Source organism: Pongo pygmaeus, chromosome 14 (genome assembly GCF_028885625.2).
Source record: "Pongo pygmaeus isolate AG05252 chromosome 14, NHGRI_mPonPyg2-v2.0_pri, whole genome shotgun sequence".
Classification (NCBI taxonomy): Eukaryota; Metazoa; Chordata; class Mammalia; order Primates; family Hominidae; genus Pongo; species Pongo pygmaeus.
In genome coordinates, this window is record NC_072387.2 from 14,022,258 (window position 1) to 14,037,699 (window position 15,442).

Below are 15,442 nucleotides of genomic sequence, written 5' to 3' on the forward strand. Positions count from 1 at the left end.
AACCTTCCTTTTCACAGAGCAGTTTTGAAACACTCTTTTAGTAGAATCTCCAAGTGGATATCTGGAGTGCTAAGAGGCCAACACTGGAAAAGCAAACATCTTCATATAAAAAGTAGACAGAAGCATTCTCAGAAACTTCTTTCGGATGTGTGCATTCAACTCACAGAGTGGAGACTTCATTTGGATAGAACGGTTTTGAAACACTCTTTTTGTAGAATATGTAAGTGGATATTTGGAGCGCTTTGGGGCTTATGCGGGAAAAGGAAATATCTTCACGTAAAAACTAGACAGAAGCATTCTCAGAAACTTCTTTGTGATGAGTACATTCAACTCACACACTTGAACCTTCCTATTGATATAACAGTTTTGAAACACTCTTTTTGTAGGTTCTCGAAGCAGATATTTGGAGCGCATTGAGGCCTAGGCTGGAAAAGGAAATATCTTCACATAAAAACTAGACAGAAGCATTCTCAGAAAGCTTCCTATGCCTCCTGCATTCAATACAGAGTTCAACCCTCCTTTTGATAGAGCAGTTTTGAAAAACTCTTTTTGTAGAATGTTCAAGTGGATACTTGGAGGGCTTTGAGGTCTATGTTGGGAAATGAAATATCTTCCAATAGAAAATAGACAGAAGCATTCTCAGGAACGTCTTGGTGATGTGTGCATTCAACTAAGAGAGTTGAATCTTCCTTTTCATTGAGCAGTTTTGAAACACTCTTTTAGTAGAATCTGCAAGGGGATATTTGCAGCGCTTTGAGGCCAATGCTGTAAAAGGAATTATCTTCCCATAAAAACCAGACACAAGCATTCTCAGAAACTTTTTGTGAAACGTGCAATCAACTCACAGAGTTGAACATTCCTTTTGATAGAGCAGTATTGAAACACTCTTTTTGTAGAATCTGAGAGTGTATATTTGGAGCGCTTTGAGGCCTAAGGTGGAAAAGGAAATATCATCACATAAAAACTACACAGAAGCATTCTCAGAAACTACTTTGTGATGAGTGCATTCAACTCACAGACTTGAACCTTCCTTTTGATAGAACAGTTTGGAAGCACTCTTTTTGTAGAATCTGCTGTGGGATATTTGGAGGGCTATGAGGCCTATGCTGGAAAATTAAATATCTTCATATAAAAACAATACAGAATCATTTTCAGAAACTTCATTGTGATGTGCACATTCAACTCACAGTATTGAACCTTCTTTTTGATGCAGCAGTTTTGAAAGAGTCTTTCAGTAGAATCTGTAAGTGGATATTTGGAGTGCTATGAAACATACTTTGGAAAAGGAAATATCTTCACATAAAAACTAGACAGAAGCATTCTCATAAACTTCCCGGTTCTTTAGGCATTCAACTCATGGAGTTGAACCTTCCTTTTGAGAGCGCATTCTTCAAACACTGTTTGTGTAGATTCTCAAAGAGGATATTTGGAGGGCTTTGATTACTAGCCCGGAAAAGGAAATATCTTCATATAAAAATTAAACAGAAGAATTCTCAAAATCTTCTTTGTGATGTGTGCATTGAACTTACAGAGTTGAACCTTCCTTTTCATAGGGCAGCTTTGAAACACTCTTTTAGTAGAATCTGCAAGTGGATATATGGGGTAATTTGAGGCCTGCAATGGAAAAGGAAATATCTTCACATATACACTAGACGGAATAATTCTCAGAAGGTTCCCTGTGCTTTGTGCATTCAACTCACAGGCCTGAAACTTCCTTTTGAAAGAGCACTTGTGAAACACACTTTTTGTAGAATCTGCAAGTGGATATTTGGAGCGCTTTGAAGCCTATTCTGGGAAATGAAATATCTTCACGTAAAATCTAGACAGAAGCATTCTCAGAAACTTCTTCGTGGTGTGTGCATTCAAATAACATAGTTGAAATTTCCTTTTCATAGAGCAGTTTTAAACACGCTTTTGTAAAATCTGCAAGTGGATATTTGGAGTGCTTTGAGGATTATGCTGGGAAAGGAAATACCTTCACATAAAAACTAGGTGGAAGAATTCTCAAAAACTTCCTTGCGATGAGTGCATTCAACTGACAGGCTTGAACCTTCTTTTTGAAAGAGGAATTTTGAAACACGCTTTTAGTAGAATCTGCAAGTGGATATATGGAGCTCTTTGAGGCCTTTGCTGGAAAATGAAATATCTTCCCCTAAAAACCAGACAGAAGCATTCTAAGATACTTCTTCATGATGTGTGCATTCAACTCACAGAGTTGAACCTCCCTTTTCATTGGGCAGTTTTAAACAAACTTTTTGTAGTATCTGCAAGTGGATATTTGGAGCACTTTGGGGCCTATGGTGGAAAATGAAACACCTTCACATAAAAACTAGACAGAAGCATTCCCAGAAACTTCTTTGTGATGAGTGCATTCAACTCACAGAGTGGAACCTTGTTCTTGGTAGAACAGTTTTGAAACACTCTTTTTGTAAAATCTGTAAGTCGATATTTGGAACGCTTTTAGGCCTATGTTTGTAAAGTAAATATCTTCACATAAGAACTAGACAGAAGCATTCTCAGAAATTTCTTTGTGATGTGCGCATTGAACTCACAAAGTTGAACCTTCCCTTTCATATGGCAGTGTTGAAACACTCTTTTAGTAGAATTTGCAAGGGATATATGCAGTGCTAACAGGCCAACACTGGAAAAGGAAATATGTTCACATAAAAACTAGACTGAAGCATTCTCAGAAACTTTCCTGTGATTTATGGATTCAACTCACAGAGTGGAAACTTCCTATTGATAGCACAGTTTTGAAACATTCTTTTTCTAGAATCTGCAAGTGGTTATCTGGAGCGATTTGCAGCCTATGCTGGAAAAGGAAATATCTTCACATAAAAACTAGACAGAAGAATTCTCAGAAACTTCTTTTTGACGAGTGCATTCAACACGCAGACTTGAACCTTTCTTTTGAAAGAGCAGTTTTCAAACACTCTTTCTGTAGAATCTGCAAGTGGACGTTTGGAACGTTTTGTGGCATAGGCTGGGAAATGAAATATATTCACATAAAAACTAGACAGAAGCATTCCCAGAAGCTTCTTCATTATGTTTGCTTTGAACTCACAGAGTTGAACCTTGCCTTTGATAGAGCAGTTTTGAAACACTCTTTTTGTAGAATCTGAAAGTGGATATTGGGAGAGATTTGAAGATTATGATGGAAAAGGAAATATCATAAAATAAAATCTAGAAAGAACATTCTCAAGAATTTCTTTGGATGAGTGCATGCAAGTCACAGAGTGGAGCCTTCCTGTAGATAGAACAGTTTGGGGACATTCTTTTTGCAGAATCCGCAAGGGGATATTTGGAGCGCTTTGTTGTCTATGCTGGAAAAGGAAATATATTCACATAAAAACTAGACAGAAGCATTCTCAGAAACCTCTTTGTGATGAGTGCATTCAACTCACAGACTTGAACCTTTCTTTTGAAAGAGCAGTTTTGAAACACTCTTTTTGTAGAATCTGCTAGTGTATATTTTTAGCGCATTGAGGCCTGTGCTGGGAAATGAAATATCTTCACCTAAGAACTAGACAGAAGCATTCTCAGAAACTTCTGTGTGATGAGTGCATTCAACTCACAGACTTCAACGTTTCTTTTGATAGAACGGTTTTGACACACTCCTTTTGTAGGATCTGTAAGTGTTTATTTCGAGCGCTTTGGGGCCTATGCTGGAAAAGGAAATATCTTCACATTAAAACTAGACTGAAGCATTCTCAGAATCTTGTTTGTGATGACTTTATTCTACTCATGGAGTGAAACCTTCTTTTTGATAGAAGAGTTTTGAAACGCTCTTTTTGTAGAATCTGCAAGTGGATATTTGGAGCTGTTTGAGGCCAATATTGGAAAAGGAAACATCTTCACATAAAAACTAGACAGAAGAATTCTCAGAAACCTCTTTGTGATGAGTGCATTCAACTCACAGACTTGAACCTTTCTTTTGAAAGAGCAGTTTTGAAACACTCTTTTTGTAGAATCTGCTACTGTATATTTGCAGCGCACTGAGTCCTATGCTGGGAAATGAAATATCTTCACTTACAAACTAGACAGAAGGATTCTCAGAAACTACTGTGTGATGAGTACATTCAACTCACATATTTGAACCTTGCTTTTGAAAGAGGAGTTTTGAAACACTCTTTTTGTGCAATCTGCAAGTGGATATTTGGAGCGCCTTGAAGCCTATGCTGGGAAATGAAATATCTTCAACTAAAAACTAGACAGAAGCAATCTCAGAAACTTCTTCGCGATGCGTGCATTCAACTCACAGAGTTGAAACTGACTTTGATAGAGTAATTTGGAAACACACTTTTTGTAATTTCTGCAAGAGGATATTTGGAGCGACTACGGCATCTAGTGGAAAAGGAAATACATGCAGATGAAAACTAGATAGAACCATCCTCAGAAACCTCTTTCTGAGGAGTGAGTTCAACTCACAGACTTGAACGTTCCTCTTGAAAGAGCAGTTTTGAAACACTCTTTTTGTAGAATCTGCAAGTGGATATTTGGAGCGCTCTCAGGTCTATGCTGGAAAAGGAAATATCTTCACATAAGAACTAGACAGAAGCACTCTCAGAAACTTCTGTGTGATGAGTGCATTCAACTCACGGACAGGAACGTTCCTTTTGATATAACAGTTTTGTAACACTCCTTTTGTAAAATGTGCAAGTGTTTATTTGGAGGGCTTTGAGGCCTATGCAGGAAAAGGAAATATCTTCACGTAAGAACTGGACAGAAGCATTCTCAGAAACTTCTTCATGATGACAGCTTTCAACTCACAGACTTGAACGTTCCTTTTGAAAGAGCAGTTTTGAAACACTCTGTTTGAAGAATCTGCAAGTGGATATTTGGAACGCTTTGAGGCCTAGGCTGGGAAATGAAATATCTTCACCTAAAAACTAGACAGAAGTATGCTCAGAAACTTCTGTATGATGAGTGCATCCAACTCACAGACTTGAACGTTCCTTTTGAAAGAGCAGTTTTGAAACACTCTTTTTGTAGAATCTGCAAGTGGATATTTGGAGCGCTTTGTGGCCTATGCTGGGAAAAGGAATATCTTCAAATAAAAACTAGACAGAAGCATTCTCAGAAACTTCTGTGTGATGAGTGCATTCAACTCACAGACTTGAGCATTCCTTTTCATAGAACAGTTTGGAAACACTCCTTTTGTAGAATCTGCAAGTGTTTATTTGGAGCGCTTTGGGGCCTATGCTGGAAAAGGAAATATCATCACATAAAAACTAGACAGAAGCATTCTCAGAATCTGGTTTGTGATGACTGCATTCTACTCACAGGGTTGAACCTTCTTTTCGATAGAAGAGTTTTGAAACTCTCTTTTTGTAGAATCTTCAAGTGGATATCTAGAGCTGTTTGAGGCCAATTCTGGAAAAGGAAATATCTTCACATAAAAACTAGACAAAAGCATTCTCAGAAACCTCTTTGTGATGAGTGCATTCAACTCACAGACTTGAACCTTTCTTTTGAAAGAGCAGTTTTGAAACACTCTTTTTGTAGAATCTGCTAGTGTATATTTTTAGCGCATTGAGGCCTGTGCTGGGAAATGAAATATCTTCACCTAAAAACTAGACAGAAGCATTCTCAGAAACTTGTGTGTGATGAGTGCATTCAACTCACAGACTTCAACGTTCCTTTTGATAGAACGGTTTTGACACACTCCTTTTGTAGGATCTGTAAGTGTTTATTTCGAGCGCTTTGGGGCCTATGCTGGAAAAGGAAATATCTTCACATTAAAACTAGACTGAAGCATTCTCAGAATCTTGTTTGTGATGACTTTATTCTACTCATGGAGTGAAACCTTCTTTTTGATAGAAGAGTTTTGAAACGCTCTTTTTGTAGAATCTGCAAGTGGATATTTGGAGCTGTTTGAGGCCAATACTGGAAAAGGAAACATCTTCACATAAAAACTAGACAGAAGAATTCTCAGAAACCTCTTTGTGATGAGTGCATTCAACTCACAGACTTGAACCTTTCTTTTGAAAGAGCAGTTTTGAAACACTCTTTTTGTAGAATCTGCTACTGTATATTTGGAGCGCACTGAGTCCTATGCTGGGAAATGAAATATCTTCACTTACAAACTAGACAGAAGGATTCTCAGAAACTACTGTGTGATGAGTACATTCAACTCACATATTTGAACCTTGCTTTTGAAAGAGGAGTTTTGAAACACTCTTTTTGTGCAATCTGCAAGTGGATATTTGGAGCGCCTTGAAGCCTATGCTGGGAAATGAAATATCTTCAACTAAAAACTAGACAGAAGCAATCTCAGAAACTTCTTCGCGATGCGTGCATTCAACTCACAGAGTTGAAACTGACTTTGATAGAGTAATTTGGAAACACACTTTTTGTAATTTCTGCAAGAGGATATTTGGAGCGACTACGGCATCTAGTGGAAAAGGAAATACATGCAGATGAAAACTAGATAGAACCATTCTCAGAAACCTCTTTCTGAGGAGTGAGTTCAACTCACAGACTTGAACGTTCCTCTTGAAAGAGCAGTTTTGAAACACTCTTTTTGTAGAATCTGCAAGTGGATATTTGGAGCGCTCTCAGGTCTATGCTGGAAAAGGAAATATCTTCACATAAGAACTAGACAGAAGCATTCTCAGAAACTTCTGTGTGATGAGTGCATTCAACTCACGGACACGAACGTTCCTTTTGATATAACAGTTTTGTAACACTCCTTTTGTAAAATGTGCAAGTGTTTATTTGGAGGGCTTTGAGGCCTATGCAGGAAAAGGAAATATCTTCACGTAAGAACTAGACAGAAGCATTCTCAGAAACTTCTTCATGATGACAGCTTTCAACTCACAGACTTGAACGTTCCTTTTGAAAGAGCAGTTTTGAAACACTCTGTTTGAAGAATCTGCAAGTGGATATTTGGAACGCTTTGAGGCCTAGGCTGGGAAATGAAATATCTTCACCTAAAAACTAGACAGAAGTATGCTCAGAAACTTCTGTATGATGAGTGCATCCAACTCACAGACTTGAACGTTCCTTTTGAAAGAGCGGTTTTGAAACACTCTTTTTGTAGAATCTGCAAGTGGATATTTGGAGCGCTTTGTGGCCTATGCTGGGAAAAGGAATATCTTCAAATAAAAACTAGACAGAAGCATTCTCAGAAACTTCTGTGTGATGAGTGCATTCAACTCACAGACTTGAGCATTCCTTTTCATAGAACAGTTTGGAAACACTCCTTTTGTAGAATCTGCAAGTGTTTATTTGGAGCGCTTTGGGGCCTATGCTGGAAAAGGAAATATCATCACATAAAAACTAGACAGAAGCATTCTCAGAATCTGGTTTGTGATGACTGCATTCTACTCACAGGGTTGAACCTTCTTTTCGATAGAAGAGTTTTGAAACTCTCTTTTTGTTGAATCTTCAAGTGGATATCTAGAGCTGTTTGAGGCCAATTCTGGAAAAGGAAATATCTTCACATAAAAACTAGACAAAAGCATTCTCAGAAACCTCTTTGTGATGAGTGCATTCAACTCACAGACTTGAACCTTTCTTTTGAAAGAGCAGTTTTGAAACACTCTTTTTGTAGAATCTGCTAGTGTATATTTTTAGCCCATTGAGGCCTGTGCTGGGAAATGAAATATCTTCACCTAAAAACTAGACAGAAGCATTCTCAGAAACTTCTGTGTGATGAGTGCATTCAACTCACAGACTTCAACGTTCCTTTTGATAGAACGGTTTTGACACACTCCTTTTGTAGGATCTGTAAGTGTTTATTTCGAGCGCTTTGGGGCCTATGCTGGAAAAGGAAATATCTTCACATTAAAACTAGACTGAAGCATTCTCAGAATGTTGTTTGTGATGACTTTATTCTACTCATGGAGTGAAACCTTCTTTTTGATAGAAGAGTTTTGAAACGCTCTTTTTGTAGAATCTGCAAGTGGATATTTGGAGCTGTTTGAGGCCAATACTGGAAAAGGAAACATCTTCACATAAAAACTAGACAGAAGAATTCTCAGAAACCTCTTTGTGATGAGTGCATTCAACTCACAGACTTGAACCTTTCTTTAGAAAGAGCAGTTTTGAAACACTCTTTTTGTAGAATCTGCTACTGTATATTTGGAGCGCACTGAGTCCTATGCTGGGAAATGAAATATCTTCACTTACAAACTAGACAGAAGGATTCTCAGAAACTACTGTGTGATGAGTACATTCAGCTCACATATTTGAACCTTGCTTTTGAAAGAGGAGTTTTGAAACACTCTTTTTGTGCAATCTGCAAGTGGATATTTGGAGCGCCTTGAAGCCTATGCTGGGAAATGAAATATCTTCAACTAAAAACTAGACAGAAGCAATCTCAGAAACTTCTTCGCGATGCGTGCATTCAACTCACAGAGTTGAAACTGACTTTGATAGAGTAATTTGGAAACACCCTTTTTGTAATTTCTGCAAGAGGATATATGGAGCGACTACGGCATCTAGTGGAAAAGGAAATACATGCAGATGAAAACTAGATAGAACCATTCTCAGAAACCTCTTTCTGAGGAGTGAGTTCAACCCACAGACTTGAACGTTCCTCTTGAAAGAGCAGTTATGAAACACTCTTTTTGTAGAATCTGCAAGTGGATATTTGGAGCGCTCTCAGGTCTATGCTGGAAAAGGAAATATCTTCACATAAGAACTAGACAGAAGCATTCTCAGAAACTTCTGTGTGATGAGTGCATTCAACTCACGGACACGACCGTTCCTTTTGATATAACAGTTTTGTAACACTCCTTTTGTAAAATGTGCAAGTGTTTATTTGGAGGGCTTTGAGGCCTATGCAGGAAAAGGAAATATCTTCACGTAAGAACTAGACAGAAGCATTCTCAGAAACTTCTTCATGATGACAGCTTTCAACTCACAGACTTGAACGTTCCTTTTGAAAGAGCAGTTTTGAAACACTCTGATTGAAGAATCTGCAAGTGGATATTTGGAACGCTTTGAGGCCTAGGCTGGGAAATGAAATATCTTCACCTAAAAACTAGACAGAGGTATGCTCAGAAACTTCTATATGATGAGTGCATCCAACTCACAGACTTGAACGTTCCTTTTGAAAGAGCAGTTTTGAAACACTCTTTTTGTAGAATCTGCAAGTGGATATTTGGAGCGCTTTGTGGCCTATGCTGGGAAAAGGAATATCTTCAAATAAAAACTAGACAGAAGCATTCTCAGAAACTTCTGTGTGATGAGTGCATTCAACTCACAGACTTGAGCATTCCTTTTCATAGAACAGTTTGGAAACACTCCTTTTGTAGAATCTGCAAGTGTTTATTTGGAGCGCTTTGGGGCCTATGCTGGAAAAGGAAATATCATCACATAAAAACTAGACAGAAGCATTCTCAGAATCTGGTTTGTGATGTCTGCATTCTACTCACAGGGTTGAACCTTCTTTTTGATAGAAGAGTTTTGAAACTCTCTTTTTGTTGAATCTTCAAGTGGATATCTAGAGCTGTTTGAGGCCAATTCTGGAAAAGGAAATATCTTCACATAAAAACTAGACAAAAGCATTCTCAGAAACCTCTTTGTGATGAGTGCATTCAACTCACAGACTTGAACCTTTCTTTTGAAAGAGCAGTTTTGAAACACTCTTTTTGTAGAATCTGCTAGTGTATATTTTTAGCACATTGAGGCCTGTGCTGGGAAATGAAATATCTTCACCTAAAAACTAGACAGAAGCATTCTCAGAAACTTCTGTGTGATGAGTGCATTCAAATCACAGACTTCAACGTTCCTTTTGATAGAACGGTTTTGACACACTCCTTTTGTAGGATCTGTAAGTGTTTATTTCGAGCGCTTTGGGGCCTATGCTGGAAAAGGAAATATCTTCACATTAAAACTAGACTGAAGCATTCTCAGAATCTTGTTTGTGATGACTTTATTCTACTCATGGAGTGAAACCTTCTTTTTGATAGAAGAGTTTTGAAACGCTCTTTTTGTAGAATCTGCAAGTGGATATTTGGAGCTGTTTGAGGCCAATACTGGAAAAGGAAACATCTTCACATAAAAACTAGACAGAAGAATTCTCAGAAACCTCTTTGTGATGAGTGCATTCAACTCACAGACTTGAACCTTTCTTTAGAAAGAGCAGTTTTGAAACACTCTTTTTGTAGAATCTGCTACTGTATATTTGGAGCGCACTGAGTCCTATGCTGGGAAATGAAATATCTTCACTTACAAACTAGACAGAAGGATTCTCAGAAACTACTGTGTGATGAGTACATTCAGCTCACATATTTGAACCTTGCTTTTGAAAGAGGAGTTTTGAAACACTCTTTTTGTGCAATCTGCAAGTGGATATTTGGAGCGCCTTGAAGCCTATGCTGGGAAATGAAATATCTTCAACTAAAAACTAGACAGAAGCAATCTCAGAAACTTCTTCGCGATGCGTGCATTCAACTCACAGAGTTGAAACTGACTTTGATAGAGTAATTTGGAAACACCCTTTTTGTAATTTCTGCAAGAGGATATATGGAGCGACTACGGCATCTAGTGGAAAAGGAAATACATGCAGATGAAAACTAGATAGAACCATTCTCAGAAACCTCTTTCTGAGGAGTGAGTTCAACTCACAGACTTGAACGTTCCTCTTGAAAGAGCAGTTATGAAACACTCTTTTTGTAGAATCTGCAAGTGGATATTTGGAGCGCTCTCAGGTCTATGCTGGAAAAGGAAATGTCTTCACATAAGAACTAGACAGAAGCATTCTCAGAAACTTCTGTGTGATGAGTGCATTCAACTCACGGACACGACCGTTCTTTTGATATAACAGTTTTGTAACACTCCTTTTGTAAAATGTGCAAGTGTTTATTTGGAGGGCTTTGAGGCCTATGCAGGAAAAGGAAATATCTTCACGTAAGAACTAGACAGAAGCATTCTCAGAAACTTCTTCATGATGACAGCTTTCAACTCACAGACTTGAACGTTCCTTTTGAAAGAGCAGTTTTGAAACACTCTGATTGAAGAATCTGCAAGTGGATATTTGGAACGATTTGAGGCCTAGGCTGGGAAATGAAATATCTTCACCTAAAAACTAGACAGAAGTATGCTCAGAAACTTCTGTATGATGAGTGCATCCAACTTACAGACTTGAACGTTCCTTTTGAAAGAGCAGTTTTGAAACACTCTTTTTGTAGAATCTGCAAGTGGATATTTGGAGCGCTTTGTGGCCTATGCTGGGAAAAGGAATATCTTCAAATAAAAACTAGACAGAAGCATTCTCAGAAACTTCTGTGTGATGAGTGCATTCAACTCACAGACTTGAGCATTCCTTTTCATAGAACAGTTTGGAAACACTCCTTTTGTAGAATCTGCAAGTGTTTATTTGGAGCGCTTTGGGGCCTATGCTGGAAAAGGAAATATCTTCACATAAAAACTAGACAAAAGCATTCTCAGAAACCTCTTTGTGATGAGTGCATTCAACTCACAGACTTGAACCTTTCTTTTGAAAGAGCAGTTTTGAAACACTCTTTTTGTAGAATCTGCTAGTGTATATTTTTAGCGCATTGAGGCCTGTGCTGGGAAATGAAATATCTTCACCTAAAAACTAGACAGAAGCATTCTCAGAAACTTCTGTGTGATGAGTGCATTCAACTCACAGACTTCAACGTTCCTTTTGATAGAACGGTTTTGACACACTCCTTTTGTAGGATCTGTAAGTGTTTATTTCGAGCGCTTTGGGGCCTATGCTGGAAAAGGAAATATCTTCACATTAAAACTAGACTGAAGCATTCTCAGAATCTTGTTTGTGATGACTTTATTCTACTCATGGAGTGAAACCTTCTTTTTGATAGAAGAGTTTTGAAACGCTCTTTTTGTAGAATCTGCAAGTGGATATTTGGAGCTGTTTGAGGCCAATACTGGAAAAGGAAACATCTTCACATAAAAACTAGACAGAAGAATTCTCAGAAACCTCTTTGTGATGAGTGCATTCAACTCACAGACTTGAACCTTTCTTTTGAAAGAGCAGTTTTGAAACACTCTTTTTGTAGAATCTGCTACTGTATATTTGGAGCGCACTGAGTCCTATGCTGGGAAATGAAATATCTTCACTTACAAACTAGACAGAAGGATTCTCAGAAACTACTGTGTGATGAGTACATTCAGCTCACATATTTGAACCTTGCTTTTGAAAGAGGAGTTTTGAAACACTCTTTTTGTGCAATCTGCAAGTGGATATTTGGAGCGCCTTGAAGCCTATGCTGGGAAATGAAATATCTTCAACTAAAAACTAGACAGAAGCAATCTCAGAAACTTCTTCGCGATGCGTGCATTCAACTCACAGAGTTGAAACTGACTTTGATAGAGTAATTTGGAAACACACTTTTTGTAATTTCTGCAAGAGGATATTTGGAGCGACTACGGCATCTAGTGGAAAAGGAAATACATGCAGATGAAAGCTAGATAGAACCATTCTCAGAAACCTCTTTCTGAGGAGTGAGTTCAACTCACAGACTTGAACGTTCCTCTTGAAAGAGCAGTTTTGAAACACTCTTTTTGTAGAATCTGCAAGTGGATATTTGGAGCGCTCTCAGGTCTATGCTGGAAAAGGAAATATCTTCACATAAGAACTAGACAGAAGCATTCTCAGAAACTTCTGTGTGATGAGTGCATTCAACTCACGGACACGAACGTTCCTTTTGATATAACAGTTTTGTAACACTCCTTTTGTAAAATGTGCAAGTGTTTATTTGGAGGGCTTTGAGGCCTATGCAGGAAAAGGAAATATCTTCACGTAAGAACTAGACAGAAGCATTCTCAGAAACTTCTTCATGATGACAGCTTTCAACTCACAGACTTGAACGTTCCTTTTGAAAGAGCAGTTTTGAAACACTCTGATTGAAGAATCTGCAAGTGGATATTTGGAACGCTTTGAGGCCTAGGCTGGGAAATGAAATATCTTCACCTAAAAACTAGACAGAAGTATGCTCAGAAACTTCTGTATGATGAGTGCATCCAACTCACAGACTTGAACGTTCCTTTTGAAAGAGCAGTTTGGAAACACTCTTTTTGTAGAATCTGCAAGTGGATATTTGGAGCGCTTTGTGGCCTATGCTGGGAAAAGGAATATCTTCAAATAAAAACTAGACAGAAGCATTCTCAGAAACTTCTGTGTGATGAGTGCATTCAACTCACAGACTTGAGCATTCCTTTTCATAGAACAGTTTGGAAACACTCCTTTTGTAGAATCTGCAAGTGTTTATTTGGAGCGCTTTGGGGCCTATGCTGGAAAAGGAAATATCATCACATAAAAACTAGACAGAAGCATTCTCAGAATCTGGTTTGTGATGACTGCATTCTACTCACAGGGTTGAACCTTCTTTTCGATAGAAGAGTTTTGAAACTCTCTTTTTGTAGAATCTTCAAGTGGATATCTAGAGCTGTTTGAGGCCAATTCTGGAAAAGGAAATATCTTCACATAAAAACTAGACAAAAGCATTCTCAGAAACCTCTTTGTGATGAGTGCATTCAACTCACAGACTTGAACCTTTCTTTTGAAAGAGCAGTTTTGAAACACTCTTTTTGTAGAATCTGCTAGTGTATATTTTTAGCGCATTGAGGCCTGTGCTGGGAAATGAAATATCTTCACCTAAAAACTAGACAGAAGCATTCTCAGAAACTTCTGTGTGATGAGTGCATTCAACTCACAGACTTCAACGTTCCTTTTGATAGAACGGTTTTGACACACTCCTTTTGTAGGATCTGTAAGTGTTTATTTCGAGCGCTTTGGGGCCTATGCTGGAAAAGGAAATATCTTCACATTAAAACTAGACTGAAGCATTCTCAGAATCTTGTTTGTGATGACTTTATTCTACTCATGGAGTGAAACCTTCTTTTTGATAGAAGAGTTTTGAAACGCTCTTTTTGTAGAATCTGCAAGTGGATATTTGGAGCTGTTTGAGGCCAATACTGGAAAAGGAAACATCTTCACATAAAAACTAGACAGAAGAATTCTCAGAAACCTCTTTGTGATGAGTGCATTCAACTCACAGACTTGAACCTTTCTTTTGAAAGAGCAGTTTTGAAACACTCTTTTTGTAGAATCTGCTACTGTATATTTGGAGCGCACTGAGTCCTATGCTGGGAAATGAAATATCTTCACTTACAAACTAGACAGAAGGATTCTCAGAAACTACTGTGTGATGAGTACATTCAACTCACATATTTGAACCTTGCTTTTGAAAGAGGAGTTTTGAAACACTCTTTTTGTGCAATCTGCAAGTGGATATTTGGAGCGCCTTGAAGCCTATGCTGGGAAATGAAATATCTTCAACTAAAAACTAGACAGAAGCAATCTCAGAAACTTCTTCGCGATGCGTGCATTCAACTCACAGAGTTGAAACTGACTTTGATAGAGTAATTTGGAAACACACTTTTTGTAATTTCTGCAAGAGGATATTTGGAGCGACTACGGCATCTAGTGGAAAAGGAAATACATGCAGATGAAAACTAGATAGAACCATTCTCAGAAACCTCTTTCTGAGGAGTGAGTTCAACTCACAGACTTGAACGTTCCTCTTGAAAGAGCAGTTTTGAAACACTCTTTTTGTAGAATCTGCAAGTGGATATTTGGAGCGCTCTCAGGTCTATGCTGGAAAAGGAAATATCTTCACATAAGAACTAGACAGAAGCATTCTCAGAAACTTCTGTGTGATGAGTGCATTCAACTCACGGACACGAACGTTCCTTTTGATATAACAGTTTTGTAACACTCCTTTTGTAAAATGTGCAAGTGTTTATTTGGAGGGCTTTGAGGCCTATGCAGGAAAAGGAAATATCTTCACGTAAGAACTAGACAGAAGCATTCTCAGAAACTTCTTCATGATGACAGCTTTCAACTCACAGACTTGAACGTTCCTTTTGAAAGAGCAGTTTTGAAACACTCTGATTGAAGAATCTGCAAGTGGATATTTGGAACGCTTTGAGGCCTAGGCTGGGAAATGAAATATCTTCACCTAAAAACTAGACAGAAGTATGCTCAGAAACTTCTGTATGATGAGTGCATCCAACTCACAGACTTGAACGTTCCTTTTGAAAGAGCAGTTTTGAAACACTCTTTTTGTAGAATCTGCAAGTGGATATTTGGAGCGCTTTGTGGCCTATGCTGGGAAAAGGAATATCTTCAAATAAAAACTAGACAGAAGCATTCTCAGAAACTTCTGTGTGATGAGTGCATTCAACTCACAGACTTGAGCATTCCTTTTCATAGAACAGTTTGGAAACACTCCTTTTGTAGAATCTGCAAGTGTTTATTTGGAGCGCTTTGGGGCCTATGCTGGAAAAGGAAATATCTTCACATAAAAACTAGACAAAAGCATTCTCAGAAACCTCTTTGTGATGAGTGCATTCAACTCACAGACTTGAACCTTTCTTTTGAAAGAGCAGTTTTGAAACACTCTTTTTGTAGAATCTGCTAGTGTATATTTTTAGCACATTG